This window comes from Spermophilus citellus (assembly GCF_964194105.1).
Source record: "Spermophilus citellus genome assembly, chromosome: 6".
Classification (NCBI taxonomy): Eukaryota; Metazoa; Chordata; class Mammalia; order Rodentia; family Sciuridae; genus Spermophilus; species Spermophilus citellus.
The window spans coordinates 56,418,975-56,441,494 of NC_138187.1; positions in this window are offsets into that span (position 1 = coordinate 56,418,975).

Sequence of the window (22,520 nt, forward strand, 5' to 3'; positions counted from 1 at the left end):
CTCTAAATCAAACACGGTTTGTGCTAGCTCTTTGAATCTTGACACAATAAAGTAGGTCCAAGTTCTATCTCTATGGTTTGTTTCCTATTGATGTAGCCCTAAGCAGAGACTGCTGCAAATCACTTTCATAGAAAGGGGTTTCCAAGAATCCAAAAAACTACGAGTTTCCAGAAATCACGGCACACATTTTTTCACCCTATCTTGATGACACTTTCAGTTAATGATCAGTACCCGAATCCCACTTGGCTCACCAAATTTCGTTCTTCTAGGTTAAACCGTTCGTTGGCAGTAACAGTTTTCATTTTCAGGTTTCACTCTGTTTTCTCCTATATGGATACATGTAGTTGGAACTCTAAATCAAAGACGGTTTGTCCTAGCTCTTTGAAACTTGACACAATAAAGTAGTTCCAAGTTCTATCTCTATGGTTTGTTTCCTATTGATGTAGCCCTAAGCAGAGACGGGCGCAAATCACTTTCATGGAAAGGGGTTGCCAAGCTTCCAAAAAACTACGAGTTTCCTGAAATCTCAGCACACATTTTTTCACCCAATCTTGATGACACTTTCAGGTCATGATCAGTACCCCAATCCCACTTGGCTCACCAAATTTCGTTCTTCTAGGTTAAACCGTTTGTTGGCAGTAACAGTTTTAATTTTTAGGTTTCACTCTGTTTTCTCCGATATGGATACATGTAGTAGGAACTGTAAATCAAACACGGTTTGTGCTAGCTCTTTGAAACTTGACACAATAGAGTAGTTCCAAATTCTATCTCTATGGTTTGTTTCCTATTGATGTAGCCCTAAGCAGAGACTGGCGTAAATCACTTACATGGAAACGGGTTGCCAAGCTTCCAAAAATCTACGAGTTTCCTGAAATCTCAGCACACATTTTTTCACCCAATCTTGATGACACTTTCAGGTAATGATCAGTACCCCAATCCCACTTGGCTCACCAAATTTCGTTCTTCTAGGTTAAACCGTTCGTTGGCAGTAACAGTTTTAATTTTTAAGTTTCACTCTGTTTTTTCCTATATGGATTCATGTAGTTTGAACTCTAAATCAAACACGGTTTGTGCTGGCTCTTTGAAACTTGACACAATAGAGTAGTTCCAAATTCTATCTCTATGGTTTGTTTCCTATTGATGTAGCCCTAAGCAGAGACTGGCGCAAATCACTTACATGGAAAGGGTTTGCCAAGCTTCCAAAAAACTGCGAGTTTCCTGAAATCTCAACACACATTTTTTCACCCAATCTTGATGACACTTTCAGTTAATGATCAGTACCCGAATCCCACTTGGCTCACCAAATTTCTTTCTTCTAGGTTAAACCGTTCGTTGGCAGTAACATTTTTAAATTCAGGTTTCACTCTGTTTTCTCCTATATGGATACATGTAGTTGGAACTCTAAATCAAAGACGGTTTGTGCTAGCTCTTTGAATCTTGACACAATAAAGTAGTTCCAAGTTCTATCTCTATGGTTTGTTTCCTATTTATGTAGCCCTAAGCAGAGACTGGCGCAAATCACTTTCATGGAAAGGGGTTGCCAAGCTTCCAAAAAACTACGAGTTTCCTGAAATCTCAGCACACATTTTTTTCACCCAATCTTGATGACACTTTCAGGTAATGATCACTAGCCCAATCCCACTTGGCTAACCAAATTTCGTTCTTCTAGGTTAAACCGTTCGTTGGCCGTAACAGTTTTAATTTTTAGATTTCACTCTATTTTCTCCTATATGGATACATGTAGTTGGAACTCTAAATCAAACACGGTTTGTGCTAGCTCTTTGAAACTTGACACAATAAAGTAGTTCCAAGTTCTAACTCTATGGTTTGTTTCCTATTGATGTAGCCCTCAGCAGAGACTGGCGCAAATCACTTTCATGGAAAGGGGTTTCCAAGAATCCAAAAAACTACGAGTTTCCAGAAATCTCGGCACACATTTTTTCACCCAATCTTGATGACACTTTCAGGTAATGATCAGTACCCCAATCCCACTTGGCTCACCAAATTTCGTTCTTCTAGGTTAAACCGTTCGTTGGCAGTAAGGGTTTTAATTTTTAGGATTCACTCTGTTTTCTCCTATATGGATACATGTATTTGGAACTCTAAATCAAAAACGGTTTGTGCTAGCTCTTTGAATCTTGACACAATAAAGTAGTTCCAAGTTCTATCTCTATGGTTTGTTTCCTATTGATGTAGCCCTAAGCAGAGACTGGCGCAAATCACTTTCATGGAAAGGGGTTGCCAAGCTTCCAAAAAACCACGAGTTTCCTGAAATCTCAGCACACATTTTTTCACCCAATCTTGATGACACTTTCAGGTAATGATCACTACCCCAATCCCACTTGGCTAACTAAATTTCGTTCTTCTAGGTTAAACCGTTCGTTGGCAGTAACAGTTTTAATTTTTAGATTTCACTCTATTTTCTCCTATATGGATCCATGTAGTTGGAACTCTAACTCAAACACGGTTTGTGCTAGCTCTTTGAAACTTGACACAATAAAGTAATTCCAAGTTATAACTCTATGGTTTGTTTCCTATTGATGTAGCCCTAAGCAGAGACTGGCGCAAATCACTTTCATGGAAAGGGGTTGCCAAGAATCCAAAAAACTACGAGTTTCCTGAAATCTCAGCACACATTTTTTCACCCAATCTTGATCACACTTTCAGGTAATGATAAGTACCCCAATCCCACTTGGCTCACCAAATTTCGTTCTTCTAGGTTAAACCGTTCGTTGGCAGTAACAGTTTTAATTTTTAGGTTTCACTCTGTTTTCTCCGATATGGATACATGTAGATGGAACTCTAAATCAAACACGGTTTGTGCTAGCTCTTTGAAACTTGACACAATAAAGTAGTTCCAAGTTCTATCTCTATGGTTTGTTTCCTATTGACGTAGCCCTAAGCAGAGACGGGCGCAAATCACTTTCATGGAAAGGGGTTGCCAAGCTTCCAAAAAACTACGAGTTTCCTGAAATCTCAGCACACATTTTTTCACCCAATCTTGATGACACTTTCAGGTAATGATCACTACCCCAATCCCACTTGGCTCACCACATTTCGTTCTTCTAGGTTAAACCGTTCGTTGGCAGTAACAGTTTTAATTTTCAGGTTTCACTCTGTTTTCTCCTATATGGATACATGTAGTTGGAACTCTAAATCAAAGACGGTTTGTCCTAGCTCTTTGAAACTTGACACAATAAAGTAGTTCCAAGTTCTATCTCTATGGTTTGTTTCCTATTGATGTAGCCCTAAGCAGAGGCGGGCGCAAATCGCTTTCAGGGAAATGGGTTGCCAAGCTTCCAAAAAACTACGAGTTTCCTGAAATCTCAGCACACATTTTTTCACCCAATCTTGATGACACTTTCAGGTAATGATCAGTACCCCAATCCCACTTGGCTCACCAAATTTCGTTCTGCTAGGTTAAACCGTTCATTGGCAGTAACAGTTTTAATTTTTAGGTTTCACTCTGTTTTCTCCTATATGGATACATGTAGTTGGAACTCTAAATCAAACACGGTTTGTGCTAGCTCTTTGAATCTTGACACAATAAAGTAGTTCCAAGTTCTAACTCTATGGTTTGTTTCCTATTGATGTAGCCCTAAGCAGAGACTGGCGCAAATCACTTTCATGGAAAGGGGTTGCCAAGAATCCAAAAAACTACGAGTTTCCAGAAATCTCGGCACACATTTTTTCACCCAATCTTGATGACACTTTCAGGTAGTGATCAGTACCCCAATCAGACTTGGCTCACCAAATTTCGTTCTTCTAGGTTAAACCGTTCGTTGGCAGTAACAGTTTTAATTTTTAGGTTTCACTCTGTTTTCTCCGATATGGATACATGTAGATGGAACTCTAAATCAAACACGGTTTGTGCTAGCTCTTTGAATCTTGACACAATAAAGTAGGTCCAAGTTCTATCTCTATGGTTTGTTTCCTATTGATGTAGCCCTAAGCAGAGACTGCTGCAAATCACTTTCATGGAAAGGGGTTTAAAGAATCCAAAAAACTACGAGTTTCCAGAAATCACGGCACACATTTTTTCACCCTATCTTGATGACACTTTCAGTTAATGATCAGTACCCGAATCCCACTTGGCTCACCAAATTTCGTTCTTCTAGGTTAAACCGTTCGTTGGCAGTAACAGTTTTCATTTTCAGGTTTCACTCTGTTTTCTCCTATATGGATACATGTAGTTGGAACTCTAAATCAAAGACGGTTTGTCCTAGCTCTTTGAAACTTGACACAATAAAGTAGTTCCAAGTTCTATCTCTATGGTTTGTTTCCTATTGATGTAGCCCTAAGCAGAGACGGGCGCAAATCACTTTCATGGAAAGGGGTTGCCAAGCTTCCAAAAAACTATGAGTTTCCTGAAATCTCAGCACACATTTTTTCACCCAATCTTGATGACACTTTCAGGTAATGATCAGTACCCCAATCCCACTTGGCTCACCAAATTTCGTTCTTCTAGGTTAAACCGTTTGTTGGCAGTAACAGTTTTAATTTTTAGGTTTCACTCTGTTTTCTCCGATATGGATACATGTAGTAGGAACTATAAATCAAACACGGTTTGTGCTAGCTTTTTGAAACTTGACACAATAGAGTAGTTCCAAATTCTATCTCTATGGTTTGTTTCCTATTGATTTAGCCCTAAGCAGAGACTGGCGTAAATCACTTATATGGAAACGGGTTGCCAAGCTTCCAAAAAACTACGAGTTTCCTGAAATCTCAGCACACATTTTTTCACCCAATCTTGATGACACTTTCAGGTAATGATCAGTACCCCAATCCCACTTGGCTCACCAAATTTCGTTCTTCTAGGTTAAACCGTTCGTTGGCAGTAACAGTTTTAATTTTTAAGTTTCACTCTGTTTTTTCCTATATGGATTCATGTAGTTTGAACTCTAAATCAAACACGGTTTGTGCTGGCTCTTTGAAACTTGACACAATAGAGTAGTTCCAAATTCTATCTCTATGGTTTGTTTCCTATTGATGTAGCCCTAAGCAGAGACTGGCGCAAATCACTTACATGGAAAGGGGTTGCCAAGCTTCCAAAAAACTACGAGTTTCCTGAAATCTCAACACACATTTTTTCACCCAATCTTGATGACACTTTCAGTTAATGATCAGTACCCGAATCCCACTTGGCTCACCAAATTTCGTTCTTCTAGGTTAAACCGTTCGTTGGCAGTAACAGTTTTAATTTTCAGGTTTCACTCTGTTTTCTCCTATATGGATACATGTAGTTGGAACTCTAAATCAAAGACGGTGTGTGCTAGCTCTTTGAATCTTGACACAATAAAGTAGTTCCAAGTTCTATCTCTATGGTTTGTTTCCTATTGATGTAGCCCTAAGCAGAGACTGGCGCAAATCACTTTAATGGAAAGGGGTTGCCAAGCTTCCAAAAAACTACGAGTTTCCTGAAATCTCAGCACACATTTTTTTCACCCAATCTTGATGACACTTTCAGGTAATGATCACTAGCCCAATCCCACTTGGCTAACCAAATTTCGTTCTTCTAGGTTAAACCGTTCGTTGGCCGTAACAGTTTTAATTTTTAGATTTCACTCTATTTTCTCCTATATGGATACATGTAGTTGGAACTCTAAATCAAACACGGTTTGTGCTAGCTCTTTGAAACTTGACACAATAAAGTAGTTCCAAGTTCTAACTCTATGGTTTGTTTCCTATTGATGTAGCCATCAGCAGAGACTGGCGCAAATCACTTTCATGGAAAGGGGTTTCCAAGAATCCAAAAAACTACGAGTTTCCAGAAATCTCGGCACACATTTTTTCACCCAATCTTGATGACACTTTCAGGTAATGATCAGTACCCCAATCCCACTTGGCTCACCAAATTTCGTTCTTCTAGGTTAAACCGTTCGTTGGCAGTAAGGGTTTTAATTTTTAGGATTCACTCTGTTTTCTCCTATATGGATACATGTATTTGGAACTCTAAATCAAAAACGGTTTGTGCTAGCTCTTTGAATCTTGACACAATAAAGTAGTTCCAAGTTCTATCTCTATGGTTTGTTTCCTATTGATGTAGCCCTAAGCAGAGACTGGCGCAAATCACTTTCATGGAAAGGGGTTGCCAAGCTTCCAAAAAACCACGAGTTTCCTGAAATCTCAGCACACATTTTTTCACCCAATCTTGATGACACTTTCAGGTAATGATCACTACCCCAATCCCACTTGGCTAACTAAATTTCGTTCTTCTAGGTTAAACCGTTCGTTGGCAGTAACAGTTTTAATTTTTAGATTTCACTCTATTTTCTCCTATATGGATCCATGTAGTTGGAACTCTAACTCAAACACGGTTTGTGCTAGCTCTTTGAAACTTGACACAATAAAGTAATTCCAAGTTATAACTCTATGGTTTGTTTCCTATTGATGTAGCCCTAAGCAGAGACTGGCGCAAATCACTTTCATGGAAAGGGGTTGCCAAGAATCCAAAAAACTACGAGTTTCCTGAAATCTCAGCACACATTTTTTCACCCAATCTTGATCACACTTTCAGGTAATGATAAGTACCCCAATCCCACTTGGCTCACCAAATTTCGTTCTTCTAGGTTAAAACGTTCGTTGGCAGTAACAGTTTTAATTTTTAGGTTTCACTCTGTTTTCTCCGATATGGATACATGTAGATGGAACTCTAAATCAAACACGGTTTGTGCTAGCTCTTTGAAACTTGACACAATAAAGTAGTTCCAAGTTCTATCTCTATGGTTTGTTTCCTATTGACGTAGCCCTAAGCAGAGACGGGCGCAAATCACTTTCATGGAAAGGGGTTGCCAAGCTTCCAAAAAACTACGAGTTTCCTGAAATCTCAGCACACATTTTTTCACCCAATCTTGATGACACTTTCAGGTAATGATCACTACCCCAATCCCACTTGGCTCACCACATTTCGTTCTTCTAGGTTAAACCGTTCGTTGGCAGTAACAGTTTTAATTTTCAGGTTTCACTCTGTTTTCTCCTATATGGATACATGTAGTTGGAACTCTAAATCAAAGACGGTTTGTCCTAGCTCTTTGAAACTTGACACAATAAAGTAGTTCCAAGTTCTATCTCTATGGTTTGTTTCCTATTGATGTAGCCCTAAGCAGAGGCGGGCGCAAATCGCTTTCAGGGAAATGGGTTGCCAAGCTTCCAAAAAACTACGAGTTTCCTGAAATCTCAGCACACATTTTTTCACCCAATCTTGATGACACTTTCAGGTAATGATCAGTACCCCAATCCCACTTGGCTCACCAAATTTCGTTCTGCTAGGTTAAACCGTTCATTGGCAGTAACAGTTTTAATTTTTAGGTTTCACTCTGTTTTCTCCTATATGGATACATGTAGTTGGAACTCTAAATCAAACACGGTTTGTGCTAGCTCTTTGAATCTTGACACAATAAAGTAGTTCCAAGTTCTAACTCTATGGTTTGTTTCCTATTGATGTAGCCCTAAGCAGAGACTGGCGCAAATCACTTTCATGGAAAGGGGTTGCCAAGAATCCAAAAAACTACGAGTTTCCAGAAATCTCGGCACACATTTTTTCACCCAATCTTGATGACACTTTCAGGTAGTGATCAGTACCCCAATCAGACTTGGCTCACCAAATTTCGTTCTTCTAGGTTAAACCGTTCGTTGGCAGTAACAGTTTTAATTTTTAGGTTTCACTCTGTTTTCTCCGATATGGATACATGTAGATGGAACTCTAAATCAAACACGGTTTGTGCTAGCTCTTTGAATCTTGACACAATAAAGTAGGTCCAAGTTCTATCTCTATGGTTTGTTTCCTATTGATGTAGCCCTAAGCAGAGACTGCTGCAAATCACTTTCATGGAAAGGGGTTTAAAGAATCCAAAAAACTACGAGTTTCCAGAAATCACGGCACACATTTTTTCACCCTATCTTGATGACACTTTCAGTTAATGATCAGTACCCGAATCCCACTTGGCTCACCAAATTTCGTTCTTCTAGGTTAAACCGTTCGTTGGCAGTAACAGTTTTCATTTTCAGGTTTCACTCTGTTTTCTCCTATATGGATACATGTAGTTGGAACTCTAAATCAAAGACGGTTTGTCCTAGCTCTTTGAAACTTGACACAATAAAGTAGTTCCAAGTTCTATCTCTATGGTTTGTTTCCTATTGATGTAGCCCTAAGCAGAGACGGGCGCACATCACTTTCATGGAAAGGGGTTGCCAAGCTTCCAAAAAACTACGAGTTTCCTGAAATCTCAGCACACATTTTTTCACCCAATCTTGATGACACTTTCAGGTAATGATCAGTACCCCAATCCCACTTGGCTCACCAAATTTCGTTCTTCTAGGTTAAACCGTTTGTTGGCAGTAACAGTTTTAATTTTTAGGTTTCACTCTGTTTTCTCCGATATGGATACATGTAGTAGGAACTATAAATCAAACACGGTTTGTGCTAGCTTTTTGAAACTTGACACAATAGAGTAGTTCCAAATTCTATCTCTATGGTTTGTTTCCTATTGATTTAGCCCTAAGCAGAGACTGGCGTAAATCACTTATATGGAAACGGGTTGCCAAGCTTCCAAAAAACTACGAGTTTCCTGAAATCTCAGCACACATTTTTTCACCCAATCTTGATGACACTTTCAGGTAATGATCAGTACCCCAATCCCACTTGGCTCACCAAATTTCGTTCTTCTAGGTTAAACCGTTCGTTGGCAGTAACAGTTTTAATTTTTAAGTTTCACTCTGTTTTTTCCTATATGGATTCATGTAGTTTGAACTCTAAATCAAACACGGTTTGTGCTGGCTCTTTGAAACTTGACACAATAGAGTAGTTCCAAATTCTATCTCTATGGTTTGTTTCCTATTGATGTAGCCCTAAGCAGAGACTGGCGCAAATCACTTACATGGAAAGGGGTTGCCAAGCTTCCAAAAAACTACGAGTTTCCTGAAATCTCAACACACATTTTTTCACCCAATCTTGATGACACTTTCAGTTAATGATCAGTACCCGAATCCCACTTGGCTCACCAAATTTCGTTCTTCTAGGTTAAACCGTTCGTTGGCAGTAACAGTTTTAATTTTCAGGTTTCACTCTGTTTTCTCCTATATGGATACATGTAGTTGGAACTCTAAATCAAAGACGGTGTGTGCTAGCTCTTTGAATCTTGACACAATAAAGTAGTTCCAAGTTCTATCTCTATGGTTTGTTTCCTATTGATGTAGCCCTAAGCAGAGACTGGCGCAAATCACTTTAATGGAAAGGGGTTGCCAAGCTTCCAAAAAACTACGAGTTTCCTGAAATCTCAGCACACATTTTTTTCACCCAATCTTGATGACACTTTCAGGTAATGATCACTAGCCCAATCCCACTTGGCTAACCAAATTTCGTTCTTCTAGGTTAAACCGTTCGTTGGCCGTAACAGTTTTAATTTTTAGATTTCACTCTATTTTCTCCTATATGGATACATGTAGTTGGAACTCTAAATCAAACACGGTTTGTGCTAGCTCTTTGAAACTTGACACAATAAAGTAGTTCCAAGTTCTAACTCTATGGTTTGTTTCCTATTGATGTAGCCCTCAGCAGAGACTGGCGCAAATCACTTTCATGGAAAGGGGTTTCCAAGAATCCAAAAAACTACGAGTTTCCAGAAATCTCGGCACACATTTTTTCACCCAATCTTGATGACACTTTCAGGTAATGATAAGTACCCCAATCCCACTTGGCTCACCAAATTTCGTTCTTCTAGGTTAAACCGTTCGTTGGCAGTAAGGGTTTTAATTTTTAGGATTCACTCTGTTTTCTCCTATATGGATACATGTATTTGGAACTCTAAATCAAAAACTGTTTGTGCTAGCTCTTTGAATCTTGACACAATAAAGTTGTTCCAAGTTCTATCTCTATGGTTTGTTTCCTATTGATGTAGCCCTAAGCAGAGACGGGCGCAAATCACTTTCATGGAAAGGGGTTGCCAAGCTTCCAAAAAACCACGAGTTTCCTGAAATCTCAGCACACATTTTTTCACCCAATCTTGATGACACTTTCAGGTAATGATCACTACACCAATCCCACTTGGCTAACCAAATTTCGTTCTTCTAGGTTAAACCGTTCGTTGGCAGTAACAGTTTTAATTTTTAGATTTCACTCTATTTTCTCCTATATGGATCCATGTAGTTGGAACTCTAAATCAAACACGGTTTGTGCTAGCTCTTTGAAACTTGACACAATAAAGTAATTCCAAGTTATAACTCTATGGTTTGTTTCCTATTGATGTAGCCCTAAGCAGAGACTGGCGCAAATCACTTTCATGGAAAGGGGTTGCCAAGAATCCAAAAAAGACGAGTTTCCTGAAATCTCAGCACACATTTTTTCACCCAATCTTGATCACACTTTCAGGTAATGATAAGTACCCCAATCCCACTTGGCTCACCAAATTTCGTTCTTCTAGGTTAAACCGTTCATTGGCAGTAACAGTTTTAATTTTTAGGTTTCACTCTGTTTTCTCCGATATGGATACATGTAGATGGAACTCTAAATCAAACACGGTTTGTGCTAGCTCTTTGAAACTTGACACAATAAAGTAGTTCCAAGTTCTATCTCTATGGTTTGTTTCCTATTGACGTAGTCCTAAGCAGAGACGGGCGCAAATCACTTTCATGGAAAGGGGTTGCCAAGCTTCCAAAAAACTACGAGTTTCCTGAAATCTCAGCACACATTTTTTCACCCAATCTTGATGACACTTTCACGTAATGATCACTACCCCAATCCCACTTGGCTCACCACATTTCGTTCTTCTAGGTTAAACCGTTCGTTGGCAGTAACAGTTTTAATTTTCAGGTTTCACTCTGTTTTCTCCTATATGGATACATGTAGTTGGAACTCTAAATCAAAGACGGTTTGTCCTAGCTCTTTGAAACTTGACACAATAAAGTAGTTCCAAGTTCTATCTCTATGGTTTGTTTCCTATTGATGTAGCCCTAAGCAGAGGCGGGCGCAAATCGCTTTCAGGGAAATGGGTTGCCAAGCTTCCAAAAAACTACGAGTTTCCTGAAATCTCAGCACACATTTTTTCACCCAATCTTGATGACACTTTCAGGTAATGATCAGTACCCCAATCCCACTTGGCTCACCAAATTTCGTTCTGCTAGGTTAAACCGTTCATTGGCAGTAACAGTTTTAATTTTTAGGTTTCACTCTGTTTTCTCCTATATGGATACATGTAGTTGGAACTCTAAATCAAACACGGTTTGTGCTAGCTCTTTGAATCTTGACACAATAAAGTAGTTCCAAGTTCTAACTCTATGGTTTGTTTCCTATTGATGTAGCCCTAAGCAGAGACTGGCGCAAATCACTTTCATGGAAAGGGGTTGCCAAGAATCCAAAAAACTACGAGTTTCCAGAAATCTCGGCACACATTTTTTCACCCAATCTTGATGACACTTTCAGGTAGTGATCAGTACCCCAATCAGACTTGGCTCACCAAATTTCGTTCTTCTAGGTTAAACCGTTCGTTGGCAGTAACAGTTTTAATTTTTAGGTTTCACTCTGTTTTCTCCAATATGGATACATGTAGATGGAACTCTAAATCAAACACGGTTTGTGCTAGCTCTTTGAATCTTGACACAATAAAGTAGGTCCAAGTTCTATCTCTATGGTTTGTTTCCTATTGATGTAGCCCTAAGCAGAGACTGCTGCAAATCACTTTCATGGAAAGGGGTTTAAAGAATCCAAAAAACTACGAGTTTCCAGAAATCACGGCACACATTTTTTCACCCTATCTTGATGACACTTTCAGTTAATGATCAGTACCCGAATCCCACTTGGCTCACCAAATTTCGTTCTTCTAGGTTAAACCGTTCGTTGGCAGTAACAGTTTTCATTTTCAGGTTTCACTCTGTTTTCTCCTATATGGATACATGTAGTTGGAACTCTAAATCAAAGACGGTTTGTCCTAGCTCTTTGAAACTTGACACAATAAAGTAGTTCCAAGTTCTATCTCTATGGTTTGTTTCCTATTGATGTAGCCCTAAGCAGAGACGGGCGCAAATCACTTTCATGGAAAGGGGTTGCCAAGCTTCCAAAAAACTACGAGTTTCCTGAAATCTCAGCACACATTTTTTCACCCAATCTTGATGACACTTTCAGGTAATGATCAGTACCCCAATCCCACTTGGCTCACCAAATTTCGTTCTTCTAGGTTAAACCGTTTGTTGGCAGTAACAGTTTTAATTTTTAGGTTTCACTCTGTTTTCTCCGATATGGATACATGTAGTAGGAACTATAAATCAAACACGGTTTGTGCTAGCTTTTTGAAACTTGACACAATAGAGTAGTTCCAAATTCTATCTCTATGGTTTGTTTCCTATTGATTTAGCCCTAAGCAGAGACTGGCGTAAATCACTTATATGGAAATGGGTTGCCAAGCTTCCAAAAAACTACGAGTTTCCTGAAATCTCAGCACACATTTTTTCACCCAATCTTGATGACACTTTCAGGTAATGATCAGTACCCCAATCCCACTTGGCTCACCAAATTTCGTTCTTCTAGGTTAAACCGTTCGTTGGCAGTAACAGTTTTAATTTTTAAGTTTCACTCTGTTTTTTCCTATATGGATTCATGTAGTTTGAACTCTAAATCAAACACGGTTTGTGCTGGCTCTTTGAAACTTGACACAATAGAGTAGTTCCAAATTCTATCTCTATGGTTTGTTTCCTATTGATGTAGCCCTAAGCAGAGACTGGCGCAAATCACTTACATGGAAAGGGGTTGTCAAGCTTCCAAAAAACTACGAGTTTCCTGAAATCTCAACACACATTTTTTCACCCAATCTTGATGACACTTTCAGTTAATGATCAGTACCCGAATCCCACTTGGCTCACCAAATTTCGTTCTTCTAGGTTAAACCGTTCGTTGGCAGTAACAGTTTTAATTTTCAGGTTTCACTCTGTTTTCTCCTATATGGATACATGTAGTTGGAACTCTAAATCAAAGACGGTGTGTGCTAGCTCTTTGAATCTTGACACAATAAAGTAGTTCCAAGTTCTATCTCTATGGTTTGTTTCCTATTGATGTAGCCCTAAGCAGAGACTGGCGCAAATCACTTTAATGGAAAGGGGTTGCCAAGCTTCCAAAAAACTACGAGTTTCCTGAAATCTCAGCACACATTTTTTTCACCCAATCTTGATGACACTTTCAGGTAATGATCACTAGCCCAATCCCACTTGGCTAACCAAATTTCGTTCTTCTAGGTTAAACCGTTCGTTGGCCGTAACAGTTTTAATTTTTAGATTTCACTCTATTTTCTCCTATATGGATACATGTAGTTGGAACTCTAAATCAAACACGGTTTGTGCTAGCTCTTTGAAACTTGACACAATAAAGTAGTTCCAAGTTCTAACTCTATGGTTTGTTTCCTATTGATGTAGCCCTCAGCAGAGACTGGCGCAAATCACTTTCATGGAAAGGGGTTTCCAAGAATCCAAAAAACTACGAGTTTCCAGAAATCTCGGCACACATTTTTTCACCCAATCTTGATGACACTTTCAGGTAATGATAAGTACCCCAATCCCACTTGGCTCACCAAATTTCGTTCTTCTAGGTTAAACCGTTCGTTGGCAGTAAGGGTTTTAATTTTTAGGATTCACTCTGTTTTCTCCTATATGGATACATGTATTTGGAACTCTAAATCAAAAACTGTTTGTGCTAGCTCTTTGAATCTTGACACAATAAAGTTGTTCCAAGTTCTATCTCTATGGTTTGTTTCCTATTGATGTAGCCCTAAGCAGAGACGGGCGCAAATCACTTTCATGGAAAGGGGTTGCCAAGCTTCCAAAAAACCACGAGTTTCCTGAAATCTCAGCACACATTTTTTCACCCAATCTTGATGACACTTTCAGGTAATGATCACTACACCAATCCCACTTGGCTAACCAAATTTCGTTCTTCTAGGTTAAACCGTTCGTTGGCAGTAACAGTTTTAATTTTTAGATTTCACTCTATTTTCTCCTATATGGATCCATGTAGTTGGAACTCTAAATCAAACACGGTTTGTGCTAGCTCTTTGAAACTTGACACAATAAAGTAATTCCAAGTTATAACTCTATGGTTTGTTTCCTATTGATGTAGCCCTAAGCAGAGACTGGCGCAAATCACTTTCATGGAAAGGGGTTGCCAAGAATCCAAAAAAGACGAGTTTCCTGAAATCTCAGCACACATTTTTTCACCCAATCTTGATCACACTTTCAGGTAATGATAAGTACCCCAATCCCACTTGGCTCACCAAATTTCGTTCTTCTAGGTTAAACCGTTCATTGGCAGTAACAGTTTTAATTTTTAGGTTTCACTCTGTTTTCTCCGATATGGATACATGTAGATGGAACTCTAAATCAAACTCGGTTTGTGCTAGCTCTTTGAAACTTGACACAATAAAGTAGTTCCAAGTTCTATCTCTATGGTTTGTTTCCTATTGACGTAGTCCTAAGCAGAGACGGGCGCAAATCACTTTCATGGAAAGGGGTTGCCAAGCTTCCAAAAAACTACGAGTTTCCTGAAATCTCAGCACACATTTTTTCACCCAATCTTGATGACACTTTCACGTAATGATCACTACCCCAATCCCACTTGGCTCACCACATTTCGTTCTTCTAGGTTAAACCGTTCGTTGGCAGTAACAGTTTTAATTTTCAGGTTTCACTCTGTTTTCTCCTATATGGATACATGTAGTTGGAACTCTAAATCAAAGACGGTTTGTCCTAGCTCTTTGAAACTTGACACAATAAAGTAGTTCCAAGTTCTATCTCTATGGTTTGTTTCCTATTGATGTAGCCCTAAGCAGAGGCGGGCGCAAATCGCTTTCATGGAAATGGGTTGCCAAGCTTCCAAAAAACTACGAGTTTCCTGAAATCTCAGCACACATTTTTTCACCCAATCTTGATGACACTTTCAGGTAATGATCAGTACCCCAATCCCACTTGGCTCACCAAATTTCGTTCTGCTAGGTTAAACCGTTCGTTGGCAGTAACAGTTTTAATTTTTAGGTTTCACTCTGTTTTCTCCGATATGGATACATGTAGTTGGAACTCTAAATCAAACACGGTTTGTGCTAGCTCTTTGAATCTTGACACAATAAAGTAGGTCCAAGTTCTATCTCTATGGTTTGTTTCCTATTGATGTAGCCCTAAGCAGAGACTGGCGCAAATCACTTTCATGGAAAGGGGTTGCCAAGCTTCCAAAAAACTACGAGTTTCCTGAAATCTCAGCACACATTTTTTCACCCAATCTTGATGACACTTTCAGGTAATGATCAGTACCCCAATCCCACTTGGCTCACCAAATTTCGTTCTTCTAGGTTAAACCGTTCGTTGGCAGTAAGAGTTTTAATTTTTAGATTTCACTCTATTTTCTCCTACATGGATACATGTAGTTGGAACTCTAAATCAAACACGGTTTGTGCTAGTTCTTTGAAACTTGACACAACAAAGTAGTTCCAAGTTCTAACTCTATAGTTTGTTTCCTATTGATGTAGCCCTAAGCAGAGACTGGCGCAAATCACTTTCATGGAAAGGGGTTGCCAAGAATCCAAAAAACTACGAGTTTCCAGAAATCTCGGTCTCATTTTTTCACCCTATCTTGATGACACTTTCAGGTAATGATCAGTATCCCAATCCCACTTGGCTCACCAAATTTCGTTCTTCTAGGTTAAACCGTTCATTGGCAGTAACAGTTTTAAATTTTAAGTTTCACTCTGTTTTTTCCTATATGGATTCATGTAGTTTGAACTCTAAATCAAACACGGTTTGTGCTGGCTCTTTGAAACTTGACACAATAGAGTAGTTCCAAATTCTATCTCTATGGTTTGTTTCCTATTGATGTAGCCCTAAGCAGAGACTGGCACAAATCACTTACATGGAAAGGGGTTGCCAACCTTCCAAAAAACTACGAGTTTCCTGAAATCTCAGCACACATTTTTTCGCCCAATCTTGATGACACTTTCAGGTAATGATCACTACCCCAATCCCACTTGGCTCACCACATTTCGTTCTTCTAGGTTAAACCGTTCGTTGGCAGTAACAGTTTTAATTTTCAGGTTTCACTCTGTTTTCTCCTATATGGATACATGTAGGTGGAACTCTAAATCAAAGACGGTTTGTCCTAGCTCTTTGAAACTTGACACAATAAAGTAGTTCCAAGTTCTATCTCTATGGTTTGTTTCCTATTGATGTAGCCCTAAGCAGAGGCGGGCGCAAATCGCTTTCATGGAAATGGGTTGCCAAGCTTCCAAAAAACTACGAGTTTCCTGAAATCTCAGCACACATTTTTTCACCCAATCTTGATGACACTTTCAGGTAATGATCAGTACCCCAATCCCACTTGGCTCACCAAATTTCGTTCTTCTAGGTTAAACCGTTCGTTGGCAGTAACAGTTTTAATTTTTAGGTTTCACTCTGTTTTCTCCTATATGGATACATGTAGTTGGAACTCTAAATCAAACACGGTTTGTGCTAGCTCTTTGAATCTTGACACAATAAAGTAGGTCCAAGTTCTATCTCTATGGTTTGTTTCCTATTGATGTAGCCCTAAGCAGAGACTGGCGCAAATCACTTTCATGGAAAGGGGTTGCCAACCTTCCAAAAAACTACGAGTTTCCTGAAATCTCAGCACACATTTTTTCACCCAATCTTGATGACACTTTCAGGTAATGATCAGTACCCCAATCCCACTTGGCTCACCAAATTTTGTTCTTCTAGGTTAAACCGTTCGTTGGCAGTAAGAGTTTTAATTTTTAGGTTTCAGTCTGTTTTCTCCTATATGGATACATGTAGTTGGAACTCTAAATCAAAGACGGTTTGTGCTAGCTCTTTGAATCTTGACACAATAAAGTAGTTCCAAGTTCAATCTCTATGGTTTGTTTCCTATTGATGTAGCCCTAAGCAGAGACTGGCGCAAATCACTTTCATGGAAAGGGGTTGCCAAGCTTCCAAAAAACTACGAGTTTCCTGAAATCTCAGCACACATTTTTTCACCCAATCTTGATGACACTTTCAGGTAATGATCACTACCCCAATCCCACTTGGCTAACCAAATTTCGTTCTTCTAGGTTAAACCGTTCGTTGGCAGTAACAGTTTTAATTTTTAGATTTCACTCTATTTTCTCCTACATGGATACATGTAGTTGGAACTCTAAATCAAACACTGTTTGTGCTAGTTCTTTGAAACTTGACACAATAAAGTAGTTCCAAGTTCTAACTCTATGGTTTGTTTCCTATTGATGTAGCCCTAAGCAGAGACTGGCGCAAATCACTTTCATGGAAAGGGGTTGCCAAGAATCCAAAAAACTACGAGTTTCCAGAAATCTCGGCACACATTTTTTCACCCTATCTTGATGACACTTTCAGGTAATGATCAGTATCCCAATCCCACTTGGCTCACCAAATTTCGTTCTTCTAGGTTAAACCGTTCATTGGCAGTAACAGTTTTAAATTTTAAGTTTCACTCTGTTTTTTCCTATATGGATTCATGTAGTTTGAACTCTAAATCAAACACGGTTTGTGCTGGCTCTTTGAAACTTGACACAATAGAGTAGTTCCAAATTCTATCTCTATGGTTTGTTTCCTATTGATGTAGCCCTAAGCAGAGACTGGCACAAATCACTTACATGGAAAGGGGTTGCCAAGCTTCCAAAAAACTACGAGTTTCCTGAAATCTCAACACACATTTTTTCACCCAATCTTTATGACACTTTCAGGTAATGATCAGTACCCCAATCCCACTTGGCTCACCAAATTTCGTTATTCTAGGTTAAACCGTTCGTTGGCAGTAACAGTTTTAATTTTTAGGATTCACTCTGTTTTCTCCTATATGGATACATGTAGTTGGAACTCTAAAGCAAAGACGGTTTGTCCTAGCTCTTTGAAACTTGACATAATAAAGTAGTTCCAAGTTCTATCTCTATGGTTTGTTTCCTATTGATGTAGCCCTAAGCAGAGACGGGCGCAAATCACTTTCATGGAAAGGGGTTGCCAAGCTTCCAAAAAACTACGAGTTTCCTGAAATCTCAGCACACATTTTTTCACCCAATCTTTATGACACTTTCAGGTAATGATCAGTACCCCAATTCCTCTTGGCTCACCAAATTTCGTTCTGCTAGGTTAAACCGTTCATTGGCAGTAACAGTTTTAATTTTTAGGTTTCACTCTGTTTTCTCCTATATGGATACATGTATTTGGAACTCTAAATCAAACACGGTTTGTGCTAGCTCTTTGAAACTTGACACAATAAAGTAGTTCCAAGTTCTAACTCTATGGTTTGTTTCCTATTGATGTAGCCCTAAGCAGAGACTGGCGCAAATCACTTTCATGGAAAGGGGTTGCCAAGAATCCAAAAAACTACGAGTTTCCAGAAATCTCGGCACACATTTTTTCACCCAATCTTGATGACACTTTCAGGTAGTGATCAGTACCCCAATCAGACTTGGCTCACCAAATTTCGTTCTTCTAGGTTAAACCGTTCGTTGGCAGTAACAGTTTTAATTTTTAGGTTTCACTCTGTTTTCTCCGATATGGATACATGTAGATGGAACTCTAAATCAAACACGGTTTGTGCTAGCTCTTTGAATCTTGACACAATAACGTAGGTCCAAGTTCTATCTCTATGGTTTGTTTCCTATTGATGTAGCCCTAAGCAGAGACTGCTGCAAATCACTTTCATGGAAAGGGGTTTCCAAGAATCCAAAAAACTACGAGTTTCCAGAAATCACGGCACACATTTTTTCACCCTATCTTGATGACACTTTCAGTTAATGATCAGTACCCGAATCCCACTTGGCTCACCAAATTTCGTTCTTCTAGGTTAAACCGTTCGTTGGCAGTAACAGTTTTCATTTTCAGGTTTCACTCTGTTTTCTCCTATATGGATACATGTAGTTGGAACTCTAAATCAAAGACGGTTTGTCCTAGCTCTTTGAAACTTGACACAATAAAGTAGTTCCAAGTTCTATCTCTATGGTTTGTTTCCTATTGATGTAGCCCTAAGCAGAGACGGGCGCAAATCACTTTCATGGAAAGGGGTTGCCAAGCTTCCAAAAAACTACGAGTTTCCTGAAATCTCAGCACACATTTTTCACCCAATCTTGATGACACTTTCAGGTAATGATCAGTACCCCAATCCCACTTGGCTCACCAAATTTCGTTCTTCTAGGTTAAACCGTTTGTTGGCAGTAACAGTTTTAATTTTTAGGTTTCACTCTGTTTTCTCCGATATGGATACATGTAGTAGGAACTATAAATCAAACACGGTTTGTGCTAGCTCTTTGAAACTTGACACAATAGAGTAGTTCCAAATTCTATCTCTATGGTTTGTTTCCTATTGATGTAGCCCTAAGCAGAGACTGGCGTAAATCACTTACATGGAAACGGGTTGCCAACCTTCCAAAAAACTACGAGTTTCCTGAAATCTCAGCACACATTTTTTCACCCAATCTTGATGACACTTTCAGGTAATGATCAGTACCCCAATCCCACTTGGCTCACCAAATTTCGTTCTTCTAGGTTAAACCGTTCGTTGGCAGTAACAGTTTTAATTTTTAAGTTTCACTCTGTTTTTTCCTATATGGATTCATGTAGTTTGAACTCTAAATCAAACACGGTTTGTGCTGGCTCTTTGAAACTTGACACAATAGAGTAGTTCCAAATTCTATCTCTATGGTTTGTTTCCTATTGATGTAGCCCTAAGCAGAGACTGGCACAAATCACTTACATGGAAAGGGGTTGCCAAGCTTCCAAAAAACTACGAGTTTCCTGAAATCTCAACACACATTTTTTCACCCAATCTTGATGACACTTTCAGTTAATGATCAGTACCCGAATCCCACTTGGCTCACCAAATTTCGTTCTTCTAGGTTAAACCGTTCGTTGGCAGTAACAGTTTTAATTTTCAGGTTTCACTCTGTTTTCTCCTATATGGATACATGTAGTTGGAACTCTAAATCAAAGACGGTTTGTCCTAGCTCTTTGAAACTTGACACAATAAAGTAGTTCCAAGTTCTATCTCTATGGTTTGTTTCCTATTGATGTAGCCCTAAGCAGAGACGGGCGCAAATCACTTTCATGGAAAGGGGTTGCCAAGCTTCCAAAAAACTACGAGTTTCCTGAAATCTCAGCACACATTTTTTCACCCAATCTTGATGACACTTTCAGGTAATGATCAGTACCCCAATCCCACTTGGCTCACCAAATTTCGTTCTTCTAGGTTAAACCGTTTGTTGGCAGTAACAGTTTTAATTTTTAGGTTTCACTCTGTTTTCTCCGATATGGATACATGTAGTAGGAACTATAAATCAAACACGGTTTGTGCTAGCTCTTTGAAACTTGACACAATAGAGTAGTTCCAAATTCTATCTCTATGGTTTGTTTCCTATTGATGTAGCCCTAAGCAGAGACTGGCGCAAATCACTTTCATGGAAAGGGGTTGCCAAGAATCCAAAAAACTACGAGTTTCCAGAAATCTCGGCACACATTTTTTCACCCAATCTTGATGACACTTTCAGGTAGTGATCAGTACCCCAATCAGACTTGGCTCACCAAATTTCGTTCTTCTAGGTTAAACCGTTCGTTGGCAGTAACAGTTTTAATTTTTAGGTTTCACTCTGTTTTCTCCGATATGGATACATGTAGATGGAACTCTAAATCAAACACGGTTTGTGCTAGCTCTTTGAATCTTGACACAATAACGTAGGTCCAAGTTCTATCTCTATGGTTTGTTTCCTATTGATGTAGCCCTAAGCAGAGACTGCTGCAAATCACTTTCATGGAAAGGGGTTTCCAAGAATCCAAAAAACTACGAGTTTCCAGAAATCACGGCACACATTTTTTCACCCTATCTTGATGACACTTTCAGTTAATGATCAGTACCCGAATCCCACTTGGCTCACCAAATTTCGTTCTTCTAGGTTAAACCGTTCGTTGGCAGTAACAGTTTTCATTTTCAGGTTTCACTCTGTTTTCTCCTATATGGATACATGTAGTTGGAACTCTAAATCAAAGACGGTTTGTCCTAGCTCTTTGAAACTTGACACAATAAAGTAGTTCCAAGTTCTATCTCTATGGTTTGTTTCCTATTGATGTAGCCCTAAGCAGAGACGGGCGCAAATCACTTTCATGGAAAGGGGTTGCCAAGCTTCCAAAAAACTACGAGTTTCCTGAAATCTCAGCACACATTTTTTCACCCAATCTTGATGACACTTTCAGGTAATGATCAGTACCCCAATCCCACTTGGCTCACCAAATTTCGTTCTTCTAGGTTAAACCGTTTGTTGGCAGTAACAGTTTTAATTTTTAGGTTTCACTCTGTTTTCTCCGATATGGATACATGTAGTAGGAACTATAAATCAAACACGGTTTGTGCTAGCTCTTTGAAACTTGACACAATAGAGTAGTTCCAAATTCTATCTCTATGGTTTGTTTCCTATTGATGTAGCCCTAAGCAGAGACTGGCGTAAATCACTTACATGGAAACGGGTTGCCAACCTTCCAAAAAACTACGAGTTTCCTGAAATCTCAGCACACATTTTTTCACCCAATCTTGATGACACTTTCAGGTAATGATCAGTACCCCAATCCCACTTGGCTCACCAAATTTCGTTCTTCTAGGTTAAACCGTTCGTTGGCAGTAACAGTTTTAATTTTTAAGTTTCACTCTGTTTTTTCCTATATGGATTCATGTAGTTTGAACTCTAAATCAAACACGGTTTGTGCTGGCTCTTTGAAACTTGACACAATAGAGTAGTTCCAAATTCTATCTCTATGGTTTGTTTCCTATTGATGTAGCCCTAAGCAGAGACTGGCACAAATCACTTACATGGAAAGGGGTTGCCAAGCTTCCAAAAAACTACGAGTTTCCTGAAATCTCAACACACATTTTTTCACCCAATCTTGATGACACTTTCAGTTAATGATCAGTACCCGAATCCCACTTGGCTCACCAAATTTCGTTCTTCTAGGTTAAACCGTTCGTTGGCAGTAACAGTTTTAATTTTCAGGTTTCACTCTGTTTTCTCCTATATGGATACATGTAGTTGGAACTCTAAATCAAAGACGGTTTGTCCTAGCTCTTTGAAACTTGACACAATAAAGTAGTTCCAAGTTCTATCTCTATGGTTTGTTTCCTATTGATGTAGCCCTAAGCAGAGACGGGCGCAAATCACTTTCATGGAAAGGGGTTGCCAAGCTTCCAAAAAACTACGAGTTTCCTGAAATCTCAGCACACATTTTTTCACCCAATCTTGATGACACTTTCAGGTAATGATCAGTACCCCAATCCCACTTGGCTCACCAAATTTCGTTCTGCTAGGTTAAACCGTTCGTTGGCAGTAACAGTTTTAATTTTTAGGTTTCACTCTGTTTTCTCCGATATGGATACATGTAGTTGGAACTCTAAATCAAACACGGTTTGTGCTAGCTCTTTGAATCTTGACACAATAAAGTAGGTCCAAGTTCTATCTCTATGGTTTGTTTCCTATTGATGTAGCCCTAAGCAGAGATGGCGAAAATCACTT